At 35.0% G+C, this 14,481-nt stretch overlaps 1 protein-coding gene across 7 annotated transcripts in view; it reads right to left on the bottom strand.

The window, feature by feature from the left end:
* The window catches only part of LOC108752307 (AF4/FMR2 family member 4), a 275,024-nt gene that overhangs the window by 83,260 nt on the left and 177,283 nt on the right, over positions 1–14,481 (bottom strand). The gene's annotated exons all lie outside the window — the stretch shown is intronic.

Genomic DNA, 14,481 nt, shown 5'->3' on the forward strand with positions numbered 1-14,481 from the left:
CAATTACTTAATTTTTGAGCATCATCTATCATACCTACTAAAAAGATAAGAAAGCCATGCAATCTGCAATTAAACTGCTCAAATATGTGATAAAATTACGTTGCTATGTATATGAGATACTAATCAATGTGTAAATATCGAGGAAAGATCTTGATGTAACTGATGTGAGACACACACACACATACACACACACAAAAGAGATGACGAATTCATTTCTTCGCGTACCACCTAAGGCATGAAAAAAAAGCGGTCACAATTCGACAACACGTTTGCGTAATTGCGAGCGGCGTAACTGGGACACGATTACGTCAATGTCCACGAGCAGAACCTCGCCGAACAAATTCCACACACGCGAGTGTGAACATCCACACGCAAATGACCCTTGAAGCACGCACACACGTCCAGGAGTAGGTGGTGACTCTTAAGCGACGTCTACAATGAGATTTAAAGGCGTAAAACTTAAACTTTAAGCAAAAAACTCAAGTAAAAAACTGACTAATTACAGTCAAATGCGAGGAGAATACGATTGGTCAATTTGTTATGGTTTAAGGCTTAGGCTTAAGTTTTACATCTTAACATCTCATTGTAAACTGCCGCTTTACGCCCGATTTCACCAATGTAAGATTAACTTTAATCTCGGTTCAATTTACTCTTTATCCTTTCGTAATCTAGGAATTACAAAAAGATAAATAATAACTTAAACCGAGATTAAAGTTAATCTTACATTAATGAAACTGGACCTTAAAAATCTAAAGTTAAACTGCAAGTGGTAGTAATAAATTTCATCCTCCATTTAATTTCGATTGGTCTTTTTCAAGTAGAATTTTAGTTACTCAGCTCGATTATAACAAAATGCTTAATAATAAAATAAAAACGCATAAAAATAAATGACGTTTTAAATTAAAAAATAAACTTCTATGTAAAAATAATTACAAAGTGAATTGAATATTAATATAATAAATAATATTGATTCAATATTAGTTAAACAGATAAATATTAATAATTCTTCAATATTTTCAATTAAACTACCCTCCCAAATTATAAAAATAAATTATAAATTATTCATAAATTAAAAAAATTTAACGTATTTTGAAACCAAAATTATTCCTCTCTATGATTAGAGAAACCCAGAAAATAAAATTGGAGTATAAAATAGGTTGAAAAAAAGATCGAACATTTTCAGAGCAATTTAATGTAACGCACGCACACACACACGCACACACACACATATGCACGCAGATACGCGATAGCGGGACCGGCCGACACGATGTCGGCACGAAGTCGCAAACTGTCGAACAATGCGCCACGTTCTCGAAGCATCGAACAAAATGCATTTCCACGGTCGGGCGTCGTCGCGGCGCGCAACCCGATTCATTGACCCGCCGAGGAGACACCCGTCGACGGGAAACAAAGAGCCGACGAGACAAAAGCTCTCGCGGCGAAGTGCTTACATTCTTACATACGATCGGTGGCACACTCGACGCCGACGTTCGCGGAAAATAAAGGCCTAAAAGGACTGGTATAAAAAGAGTGTCGAGACGAATGAATTTATTACAGAAATATACACGTATTCACGATTCCCCGATCAAAATATTTGGCTTACCTCGTCAAACGAAACGACGATCCTTGTGAAATTTCAAGTCAAATTCTGATGATGGAGATGTCAAAAATATTATCAAAGCGTCGATAGAAAAGCAACACATTTCAAAATTAGCAACTTTTCAATAAAACATTTTTAAAATTGTCAACATCTTAATTAGGATATATAATTAATATGTGTAACTTCACTTTCTCTCTTTCCATGTTATAATTTCAAAATTATATATATTCCTTAAAACTATATGTCAGATGAGTTTTTAAAATTTGAACATTGCAACCCTAATGCCAATTTTTTATTTGTATCACTTTTCTATCGATATGCGACGACTTGTCATAACTTTCAAATTTTAATATACACTTTATTGATGACACTCAATTCCGTATCACGACTTCGAATTAAAAAAGTTTTCTAAAATTTAATTTATTTTCCGTAGTTCGTAATATGAAAGCTCAATATTTTATTTCTCACCCCCCCCCTCTTCTCCCCCCACTGCAACACTGCACAAATAATTGAAAAACAGCGCTTTATAAATTATATATCGTGCAATAAATTCGATTCGCAAAGTCAAAGATTCAAAGAATACAAAAGAACTGTTCGAACTAATCAAGATTCAGTATCGTACGTGCGATGCAGTTCGAACGCACAAATCCCGTGAGAAATACGTGCTATTTTAAACGGCCAGAACATTTCTTCGTTATTTGAAAATTACTCTGATCTGATGTCGATTCTGAGGTTTATACGAAAGGTGAAGTATATTTATACTGCTTGGAATAGATCAATTCCGTGAGATAAATTCGTCTCAATGAACGACCGTTACTTCGATAATGTTCGTAAGCCGCGAAATACAGGAAAGTCAAGCACTCGCGCGATCCAATTACCATCGAGTTTTTCATAGGAAACAATCGCGTCCTTCAGATGTATCGTATCACTAGCAACTTGTCGCTTTCGCGTCTCGAAGGATAATGCGTCGTCACGCGTCTCACCTGTCCGCCTACTCACTCCGCAACCACAGAGAGTCGTGTCGCGCGAAAACATCAAGATAACTACGTAAACAATAGGCGTACTACGTACGCCGCGTCTATCAGTCAACACAGCTGCTGCACAGTGAAAAACATTTTGTATTTGCATTTGGTTTTTAAAAACCATCCATTCACATTTTTGTAGAAATTTTCTGTTAAATTTTTGAACATATCCCGAATATTAATTTTACAACACTGTAATTATGTTATTTACATATTGTGCAAATTAATATTCAATATTTTTAGTGACAAATTTATGAATAAATAAACATATAATATGTATAAATATAATGTATTTTAAAACAAATTCTAAGATATATAAATAAAATATGTGCTAATTTAACATATCGTAAATATTAATTTTACTGAAAAAATATGGTTTACTTACGAACTGTGTCAGTGTTAAATTTATTGTGTTAATTTTTGTCATATCAAAATTTATGTTATTTTCTAATGTATTTATTTTGTATTAAATTAATACAAAAATTTGAGTGGACCGTTTGAAAAATGTAAATTAAATTTAATGTAAATTTTTCAACTGTGTACAAAATATTATATTTCACGCTTAGTAATGATTGCATTCAGGAAAAGCAGCTCTGTAACTATTGTAAAATACTTTAATATAATTAGTTTATACACTTAGAGCCATAGTGAGGAACTAATTGTAAGGGCAAAAACTAATAATCTTATATTAACCTTTAAGTAAGTGGAATGCTCAGAACACTCAAGAAATTTTTTATTTTTACATTGTTAAATTCATAATATTAAATTACACTCAATTTCAGTTATTTTTAATCATTTCTATAGATCGCCTGCTCCTACTCAATAAATTTAAGAATAAAGTTAAACAATTTAAGAAACTCAAAAAATGTACGTAAACTTGACTGAAATTTAGTTTATTATTTACTGAATGCGTACGTTAATATGGACACTGTTTACTTTGAAATTAACTGCAGAAACGGATTAATTCACATTTTGACACACAAAAATAATAAATTGTTATTTAACTTAAAGGATTGGCAATACCATTGCTCCTTTGATATCTATAATTATACTTTTTAACAATATTTAATATTAGGTTAAGTAAAAAGTCATCGCGTTTTTTTAAAAGACATCTATCAGTAAAAACCGCAATTACTTTCTTACCAACAATATAAATATATCTTAATAGAGTAAAGTTTCAGCTTTAAAAATCTCTTTTTTAAATTATACGATACGACAATTTTTAATGGAGTTATGAGCAATTAAAGTCAAAATAATTCTTTTATTTAATCCGCGATAACTCAGTAATCAAAAGTCGTAGGAATATTAAAAAAAAACGATTTTGTAGGGAAAGTATCAAGCTTTCACGATAGGTAATCGAAAATTTTCTCAAATTCGTTTTGGACACGTTACAAATCCACAAAGTGAGAAGAAAATTTTTCGTCTTTTTCAGCTCGTAGTTTTTGGTATGTAAAAATTATCAAACTCATATAAACTTAAAAAATGTGATAAGCTTTTAAAAGTAGAGATTTCAAGCTTTAAAACCCTTTTTTTAAATTTGAATTTCATTCATTATTGACGAAGATATTGTATATACAACTTTGAGCTAAAAAATACGCGATGACTTTTTACTCAACCTAATATAATTAAATTTATATTATTTATATTATTACCTTTATAAGTTAGAAGAATATAAAAATAATTAACTTTAAAGACAAAAGACACACGGTAGACAAAATGTCGAGCGACTGTTGCGTCATAGAAAGTCCACAGCAATGTGTGTAATCGCACACATGGGTACAATACAATTTTCATTATTTTTCATAAACGACACAGCAGTCGACTGACATTTTGCCACATCGTGCACCCTTGACCTTGGAACTTCTGGGTAATACTTTTCCTTTTTCTAGAATAAGATATTTAAGATAATTATGCGTAGGGTTGCAATGGTTCCCATACACTTACTTACTTAAAGATTAAAGAATCTTACACAGTTGCAAAATTGTACTTTCCATTAAACGCAGCTAATAATAAACACGTACGAATATTCGGTATTCCACGAAAATTTATTATAATCTTTCAAGAATGTATTGCGCGCACATATAGGCTTCTTATCGCGAATTCGTTAAGACTCGCAGATTATTAATTATGCTTCACGGGATAGATTTGGAAATCTGATGGAAATGATACCTGTATCTCGAATCGATGAAGTAGTGCAATTTGATGTTACACGCGATATTATGTTCGTGTTCAGCTGTCTCTCCTTTCTTTTTTACAGCATTGCGGCGATTCAATTTTGATTATGTTATAATATTATTACACGGGCACAAAAACGACAAATATATTTCTTTAATTCTTCTCCACCGTCCATTGCAGTGATTCGGTCTCGGACTTTCTTACTGTGCAATTTACCATCGCGGTCAATTTAACGCTCGGCTGATCGCGACGTAAAGAAAAGATTCCGATCCGGTCTCACATAATAAACATTATGTTACGAATAGTAAGAGAACGTGGTAGCATGATAATATCAATAATGTCGCATTCAAGTGAGTATATTGTTCTAGATGGAAATTGCCATGTAATTTTGCCAAATGCGAGGGTATCGTATTAGTGCGGCTCGCGACGTAGCAACGACAGTATCTGCGAAACGGAAACAAATGTTTCATGCTCTGTATGCACATCCTTCTGTCAGTCCCGACATAAAATGTCAAATTATTCGAAAACTGCAAAATAAGCCGCGAACATTGATAATAATAATGACAGCGCACGATATTTCCATTCGCAGTTTAATCAGTAATCAAAAGCCAGAGATTATCACCGATACTGAAATAATACATTTCTACTAATGTAAATTAATTTTAATCTAAATTTAATTTATTCAAAAGAAGAATGTTAAATATTATGAAATCCTATATAGTTTTTCAATTATTATAAATTTAACTTATTCTTTATCTTTTTCTAGTTCTTTTAAAAAATAGAAAAAGGAAGTTAAAGAATAAATTAAATCGAAATTAAAGTTAATATCTACGTTAGTAAAAATGGACATAAATTGCTTAGCAGAATAAACCCTTCAATGCCAACTTTTTTTTCGAAAAATGAAATGATTTTTAACCTGTTCATCTTATCGCTCATAACTTTTTACTAATAAAAATATTTTTTTATTCTTAATGTGTCTAGCATTTCGATTAAAAAAATTATTACAATATGTTCATTTTTATGAAAGTTACAGGCAATCAGAGTTTTTTTTTTTTTATATTCCGTACACAGTGCATCCATGGTACAAAATGGTATAATGTAGCATTGATCGCTCTTCTGACACACATAATTCTAATTAGACAATTACTTACGAAATTTATAAACCATCGCAGCGTATCGAGAGTACCTGCATATGTATTCGCTTTCGACCACACACGTATCGATTACCTTCCGGGACTTTCTTTTGCATTCCAAAAATATTAAATTGCAGAACTGCGGCCGACATTGTAACACATAATTATTCGGCACCTACTATGCACCTGTACACACGCACTCTCACATACGCGCGCGCAAATATTACACACGTACACATTCTCTGTGTAAGCTCTCTCGCTATTATTACGTACAAAACCGATACTCAATTATCGACAGGCGATAGTCGCGCGCGCGGAGTATCGCGCAGAAAGTGAGTAATCGCCAACTCCCCGGAGTGCAATTTAATTTCGACTACAGATCCATTGGTCCGTGAAACTTGTTACTCCGATGGAAACGCGACGCGCGACGCCGTCGTGCCGATAAAAGTCGACAGTTTCGCAGGAAACGAATGGAAAGGAGAGGGGAAACTCGAAGCGAATATTGGCGTGTTGCTGGCGCTACGAGAAGTGCATTCAGATCACAGAGATTATTTTCTGTTTAAAGAAAAGTCGATCGCTCCTTAATTCAAGACTATTAAAATATTGAGTCGGATAGAAGCGCTAAAAAATATTTATTATAAATTTTATATTAATTAAAGTGTAATGCATCTTTTTTTCTTTCACAAAAGATACACTTTTATTTACTATTGCAAGTATATAATGATTATAAATATAATTGTTAAATATATATTCGAATTCACTTTTATTTCTACTATATATATATTCCATTAAAATATAAAATACACTTGGGTAAATCAGGAAAGCGATTAATATTCGAATTTGATAGGATCCACTTCTTTCAAATTAAACACTCCTTGTTATTTTGCGCTGAAGCGCGTGCATTATTGATACCTAAGGACGAGCCTGAGACGGAAGAGATTCGCATGCCAATCCAAAGAAGGATGGAGAAAAGAGAGAGGAAAGAAATTCTCGAGGATTGAGTCACATCTCCCGTCTTTCTCGCGCGCGCTGGCATGTTTCGTACGAATGATTTACACGGGCCAATAATTTATTTCCGCGCGACGCACGAAGGACGACATCGAGTTATGCAAATTGCATGAATGAGGAATTTATCGGCGGTACGATATCGGGCGAATAAACGTCGAATCCGCGAATGAATAATGGACGTGACAAAAAAGTAAAGCGACGAGAGAAAAACGCTTCCGGATTAGTGAAAATGTAAACGCGACGGAGACCTCCATATCTTATAAATCTTACGATTTGTCTCAATTCTGTACGTAAAGCTTGTATGCGCCTCGATTTTTTTTATTTTTTGATTAACTTGTGGTTAGATTTAATCTGTTTTAATAATATAAAAATTATATTTTTCTAGTTATAGTTAATAAAACTGGTGGTTTTGTAGCAAATAATTTGAAAAGTTACTCATTACGAAATCATTAGTTTATTGATTAATCATGGCTAGAAAAATACAATTTTTACGTTATCAAGTTAAATCCTCGGAAATTAAATCTAAGCATAAGTTAATCAGAAAATAAAAAATATGGCCTTAAAGTTATCACTACATAAGCATCAGATTACCATTAGCAATTAATCATAGCTAGAAAAACATTTTTATATTATCATCAAGTTAAGTGAGATAAAGTCTTAATTTCAATTAAGTTAACCACTTAATCAGTAGTTAACTTGTAATTAAAATTATCAGATTATCATTAGCGATTAATCAAAAGGCATGTTTTTTATTCCTGCACTAGAACTTTCTTTTTCGCTTTCACCAAATATATCAAACATATATCTATTACACTTTAAGTTCTAAAAGTGTACACTATTCAGCTATCAGAAAACACATATCTATAATTAGAAAAATACATTTTTTAGACTATCATCAAGTGAAATTAAGTCTTAATTACAAGTTAATCGAAAATAAAAAACCGAACCTAATTCTGACATTTGTACATGTTGAATGTAATGAAATTATTTTAAAGATCGTAATGTATGTTCATTTCCCTTAATTACTCTTAATCGTTAAACATTTAGAACGTCTTCGTGACTCACTGGCAAGATGGAAGTACTTCGTAAAGAAGGCTTCTTTAAAGCCAGCCGACAGTACGACAATTATGCCGGACACGCGAGAGGAAGCGGGCAACGAAGCCTGCGGGAAAAATGAGAAAGAAACTCGATTGCGGTGAGAAATTTGCAAGTCGCACCCGCTCGTTACGCTAAAAGGTGATCTTAATGCATCTCTTACCGATCCGATAAGTTACGCGATATCTGTTCCTCCTAATGCATTAAGGGATTATCATCCAACTCCTAATTTTCATATCAAAGCTCTCGTACGTGGTTTCTTGTAAAAAATAATTGATCTTTTCGATTGAGAATGCGTTTGGAAACTCGCTATAAAAGATTTCAGCTTCAAAAAAATAAGATTTTATTAAATTACACAGTAAAAACATTTTGTACATATTAAAACCGATCTATTTAAATTTTCTATTGGATTTTTAATACATCCGAGTGTTAATTTAACATCTGATTATATTATTTGAATATCTTGTATTGTATCTAATATATATTTCTTACTGCCAAATTAACATAACTTATGAGTAAGTAAACAAGTATAAAAATAATGTATTTTTAAATATAAATTCTCAAATAAATGAATAAAATACATGTTAATTTAGCATATCATTAAATATTAATTCTACTGAAAAAATATGCTTCTCCAATTTGCTTACAAACTGCATCGTATTCATATCTACTAATATAGGTTAATTTTAACCTTAGTTTAATTTACTTTTTTCTAATTATTAGGAAAAGATAAAAATAAGTTGAAGTTACTGAAATTAGAGTTAATCAGTACTGACAGAAATAAACATCAGTGTTAAATTCCTGTGTTATTTTTTTACATGATATTTGTTTTACTTTCGAACATATTCATCTTGTATAAAATTTAACATAAATTTTTCAACTGTAGATTTTGTCTCTCCAAATTAAAAAACTATAATATTTACAAATATCTTTTGTCGCTCCTTTAAATGCTAAAGTGAAATTCGCCACGAGTCTTTAATTTTCCAGATGAAATTATCGTAGCTGACCACTCCGGGCAAGTTAATTGCGTTCGCTCAACCTTACTGCCGATCTTAAATTTTCCAGCCAGCCTGACAAGAGGATAACTACACGGGCGGAAATTACAAGTGACGGTGCGGGATACGGCTAAATGATTTCCTCATGATTGTTGAAAACTACAACGGCAGCTGACGCGAGGGACGACAGAGAGAGAACAATCCGGGGTATCCCGGTAATTTGGCAATTCATCCACGACGACAAAAACTTCTCGCAATCCGACACTCGAGGTAACTACCGGCGTACCTTACGTACGGTGGAGGTAATGCCGGTAATTATGCCAGGCACGCGAGAAGGAGCGAAAACCCGTTACCGCGCGGCCAGCCGATGGCACTGCACTTGCAATGTGGAATTGCACTTGCTGTCTTCCAAGCTTTTCTCTCTCTCTCTTTCTCTCTCTCTCTCTCTCTCTCTCTCTCTCTCTCTTTCTCTCTCCGTTTTCACGAGGAACCCTCCAATGGCTGGCTGTCTAAACCAGCCATAACAATCTCTATGCTTCTATCCAATGCGCACGGAAGCGAAACTTGCGTTCCGCAATTTTTTACGGTACTAGGGAGTGCAATTCCATCCCGTATCTATGCAGCAATCATGCAGTGAAGCTGTAATTATTTAATACTGTTTTTATGCTTCGAATTGAAAATGGAAGGAAACTTCATGCGATTTATATAAAGTGTATCGGAATTTTTTTTTAAATCGATATAAATTTCAGAAAATGGAAAATCATGAGTTTTGTTCATATGCTTGTTTTTGTATTATAAAGATATAAAACGTCTATGTATATTTATATACAGCAAAAAGGTTACATGTTCGCCCATATTTTTATGGTAATAATATCTTCAGAATATCAATAAAATTTTTACGCTTTGTATTTATAAGGAGACTTCAAAAGTAGACTTCGTAATTATATCTAAACCAGTCCCCCAGCTTTGAACGCGCAGCACCGATATAAGTCTTAAATTAACTGAATCGACGTCGAGTTGACCTCATTAACAATCCGCCCGACCTAAATCCTCGGTGTGCGTGTTTAAGCGACTCCGATTAAGGATATGGCACGTCATTGTTTTACACGCCTCATTTCCGCGAGTCTCTCTCTCTCTCTCTCTCTCTCTCTCTCTCTCTCTCTCTCTCGTGAATATAATTTATCGTACGGGTGTCATTGATCGGCGTACGCAACGTACATATTCCACGATTGACGGCTTCCACATTCCCGATAACTAGCTCGAACGCCGACAGCCCTCATCGATCCGAGACTTAGGTCGCGTAACGATGACAGTTGGAAGGAAAATACTTAGCCGTAGATACGTTACAATCGTGGGTGTCGTAAAGCCCCTTAAAAAATGCATCCGAACTCTCGTTCCGTACGAACAACTCTATCACGCGAAAGCGCGATTATTAATTCAATGTCGCTGAATAGAGAACTGTTACGCCCATCTGGGTCACGGCTTTCCGCATTGTCCGAATGCGATAAATTGTTGCAGGTCCACCAAGATTTCGCCATTACGTCATAGCTCTCGTGGAAGATAAACAACTATCAATTGATAATTGATACCCAAACGCTTTCGAGAGAGCCTCGAAAATTGGAAAATAACCAAAAACGAAAGTCAATTTTCATACGCGATATAAGGTTCAAACAAATTGACAAAATTTAATTCTCTCAGTTCATTGAATTATCGAACTGACTAATTCGCAAATCGATTCAATAAAATCGATTACTCCAATCGTAATACGAATATATTCTCATCCAGGTTAAATTCGTTTTTCTATAACAATCGGGACTTTCTAAACTTACATAGTTACAATTTCATTGAGCTTAAAATTTCCAAAAGTCACGGATTTACAATTCTTAGTCAATATTATCGCTTTTATGCGTATGATATAAAAGAAAAATATGAACGTAAAGAAATATAAATATAAATCTCCCTAATGTGTCGAATCATATTTTTACTCTCTTTACAATCTGTCTTTTCTGTCCAGTCCATATTTTTTACTGTTTTAGGTTTTAAAAAAATGTAGAAGAACCTCCGGGGTTTCTTTTCAACATCTCTATTAAGTTAAGTATTCTCGATTATTTAAAAGAAGGAACCGGATTCTTCGTTTATTTCGAAGAAATTGGAGTGAATTTTCGCTCATATCAAAAAGACTCAGATTATTGACAAAAAGTAAACAATACTAGGAACAAAAGCGATAAACAGGTAGCTTCAGATATCCGTGACAAAAGCATGTCCTGTAAGTAAACGGAAGGTGGTCATGAAAGAATATGATATTCAGGGCTAGCCAACCAGAGCGATCGTCGTCGTCGTCGTTGTCGTCGGAGTAGGCAAGTGCAATTAGCAGTCGCATTTACGATGCCTACTGGCGCAACTCTCGTATTTTCCCACGGGCAGAGCCGTGAGAATAATTCATGGGCTTCTGCTCTTGCACCGAACGCCGGCGCGGCTGCCGCGACGAGAGGAACGAGGAAGAAACAGGGAGGAAGGGAGAGATTTTAGAGGTAGAACTGTACCAGCTACTCGGTAGCCGGCATCGTCATAAATTCCTGTTGAAAGTGGAAAAGCCCTGAGGGGGCAGGGAGGGGGAAGGGAAACGGTGCGCTTCTCTGTACGAGCCTGGCTCGTTAAATAAATGGGGATGCACAGTGGCGGCTCCTCTTTTTAGTGGTCACTCCCTCTTTCAAAGAATTAATAATATTGCGTTTTCGACCAGTGCCTTGCCTTCGCTCTTTTGCGTCGTATTTGCTTCTCATTTTTCTAACTCAAATCACGAGTTCTTAAGGATGTATTACGCGCGTATTTTTTAACAAAATAAAAAATATTGCAGATGTCTCTATATTGTAGTTGAAAATAGCACGACAAATTTGGCCTGATTTAGAACCTGGATTAAATTTAGTTTAATAAGGAATATACATATTTTTTTTTTAATAATTAATAAATAAATAAAATGAGAAATTTTTCATTTAAACTTTTAAACTATAAAATTGTGTATCGTTAAATATAAATATTGATCTTACTGAACTGTTTCATATATATAGATATATATAAAACAGTGATTTTTATACAGAAAATATAAATTTCCAATTCTATACAGAATTATACACCTGATACGTACTTAATATACGAAAATATCTCATAGAAGATTTTTAAATAACCTCCGTTAATATGCATTAAAATTAATTAAAATTAAAACAAGTTCTAAATTAACCAAAATTAATTAAAAACTCGTTGAAACCTCATTTTCATTTGCCCTTAAAATGACTTCAACTGATTTGAACTCGATTGACATTTCATGAAGGAAAGCCCGACCGATAACACGCAAACACGTCCACGTGGAACGCCCTACAGACGAAAGTATCAATCACGAGCGAACAAAGTGTCAGGACGACGTCAATCTGAATGCGGGAAGGGAGGGAATTGACATTGTCACAACGTTACTGCTGGGGGTTCGATGTTATCGGATCCCATAATCGCCATTAAACCATATCCATAAATTAGCATACAATCTCGTCGACCCCTAACTCGTTTTCGCTGATCCTCTCGGTAGTGGCGGTGGTAGTGGCGGACTACTAAAATCCCCCGTTATATACTCGAATGTCGAATCCAGAGGACAACGGGCGGCGCGTCGGGAATTATCTCTGGCCGTGCCGAGAATTCGTCGACGATCAAAGGATTAGAATTCTGCGGGATGTGAATGTTTTCCCAACCTGATGTCAACGTCGCCGCGATACATCACCCGGGGAAAAGCAACGCGACGCGGCAGCGTGAATCATCGCGTCGTCGGACACGCCGAGAGAGCGTGTCAGAGGACAACTCCCCCCCCCTCGCCCCTCCCCGCTCGTTCCGTTTCCGCACTCGTGGAAATTTCGCATAGACCACGGCCCCGGCATGGCGCCGCATCGCGCCGCGCACGTGTGTCGCGCCGCGCCGCGCGCGAATGGCGCCATAAATTCACGTGTCGTTCTGAAACGTTTACCCTTCCGCCGCTGAATCGCATTTACGACCGTAATTACTTATCCCCGGATAATTTAGTCGCCAGCTGTATTCATTGATATCACACATACGTATATACAGGGTGTCTGATAATTGTTCTGACGGAGTTCGTGGACGTGTAGAGCGGACTAAACCGAGACGGAAAGTCCTTTGCCATTTTGCAATTTTCGCAATAGTTAACAAAATATTAATTGCTAAAAATTGTGCTGAAAATCGGTCTTCAATAATTTTTTACTCAAATACTATGAACTTTACAGAAAAACTGCAAGAAATGAAAATTGTTTACTTTCTTCTCATAGAACTCTACGAATTTTTTCAGAATTTTCGATCAACTTTTTAGTACTGCATTTTCTCTCTTTTATCAACATGAGAAAATACGGTATTAAAAAATTCTAAAAATATTCTTAGAGCTCTGTGAGAAGAAAATAAACAATTTTTGTCTCTCTGTAATTCTGTAATCTGCCGCTCTCTGTAATTTGCAACTTACTAATATTGTTACTACCACACTAAAAAAAAAAGTACTAAATTTTAAGAAATATATGTTTAAATAGTTCTAAGTAAATATTTATGCTAAACGCAAACATATATTTATTTGATACAAAAACCATTAATTTAACTATAATTTGTTTATTAAGTAAATATTTACTTAGTACTATTAAAAAAAAAATATGTATTAAGGTTTAATTTTTTTTCAGTGCGTGTCCCGAGGGAATTAACACGATTGTTGCGCGGTTTCCGCGTTTTTAATTTAACGCTACGTGATTGAGTTTAACCGCGTCAAGAAGCAGCTGGAAATAAGACATCACTCTCTATCAGAAACAATAATCACCTTTGTGATTTACATTGCAAATCAAAGTGTGCGATAAATGTCTTCGCATATGACTTCGTTAAAAAATAACACATTATACTCTCTTTGCATATACAAAACTAAATTTATACATTTAAACATGGTATAATATAGTATTACTTTTACAAGGAAAATTAAATCACACACACACACACACACACACACACACACACACACACACACACACACACACACACACACATATATGAAAGCACTAATTACGTACTGGATTTGCGGTGTAAGCGAGAAGCGAAAAATGATAATTCAATTGTATGAAAATAGCGCCGTATTTATCTATTGTTAATTTTACGAACTACTCGCGCAAATTGATGCCAAACAAGGAAAGAGAGAGGATAGTCATTCGTCTCTCATTTTTATCTTCTCGCTTCTACCCGCTTCGAAGAAGCAATCTAAGTTCGCGTGTCTCGCCGCCGATGGTATCGCGAACGAGCACGTACAAGACGCTTTCCACGATGGATCTGCCGGCAGAAGCGAGGAAGGTGCGCAGCATTCCCATTGTCGGAGTACGAGTTCGGTAGGAGAGAGAGAGAGAGAGAGAGAGAGAGAGAGAGAGAGAGAGAGA

Source organism: Trachymyrmex septentrionalis, unplaced genomic scaffold (genome assembly GCF_001594115.1).
Source record: "Trachymyrmex septentrionalis isolate Tsep2-gDNA-1 unplaced genomic scaffold, Tsep1.0 scaffold6, whole genome shotgun sequence".
NCBI lineage: Eukaryota > Metazoa > Arthropoda > Insecta > Hymenoptera > Formicidae > Trachymyrmex > Trachymyrmex septentrionalis.